The sequence below is a fragment of the Aplidium turbinatum genome, chromosome 8 (genome assembly GCF_918807975.1).
Source record: "Aplidium turbinatum chromosome 8, kaAplTurb1.1, whole genome shotgun sequence".
Classification (NCBI taxonomy): domain Eukaryota; kingdom Metazoa; phylum Chordata; class Ascidiacea; order Aplousobranchia; family Polyclinidae; genus Aplidium; species Aplidium turbinatum.
In genome coordinates this window covers 6543146-6543409 of record NC_137479.1, presented here as the reverse complement: position 1 = coordinate 6543409, position 264 = coordinate 6543146, and positions in this window count along the sequence as shown.

Genomic DNA, 264 nt, shown 5'->3' with positions numbered 1-264 from the left:
TCCGTGGTAACGTCTGCCATTCACAAAAGTACCATTTGGTAAAAGTTCATTCATGTCAGAACAGTGCTGACTAGTTTCTCGGTTAAAGCTTGCCGCTTTCAGTGGTTTAACAACGAGTTAAACAGGGAGCGCCCTCAGCAACTAGCAGTTTGTTTTGTTTTCTCAAATTTCAAAGAAAGTTATTTCAGTCACTTTTTAACCATACTCTGTCAAATTTTTAGTGCCACCAGACTGAGTAATGAGCATGCCATAACGAAGAGATTC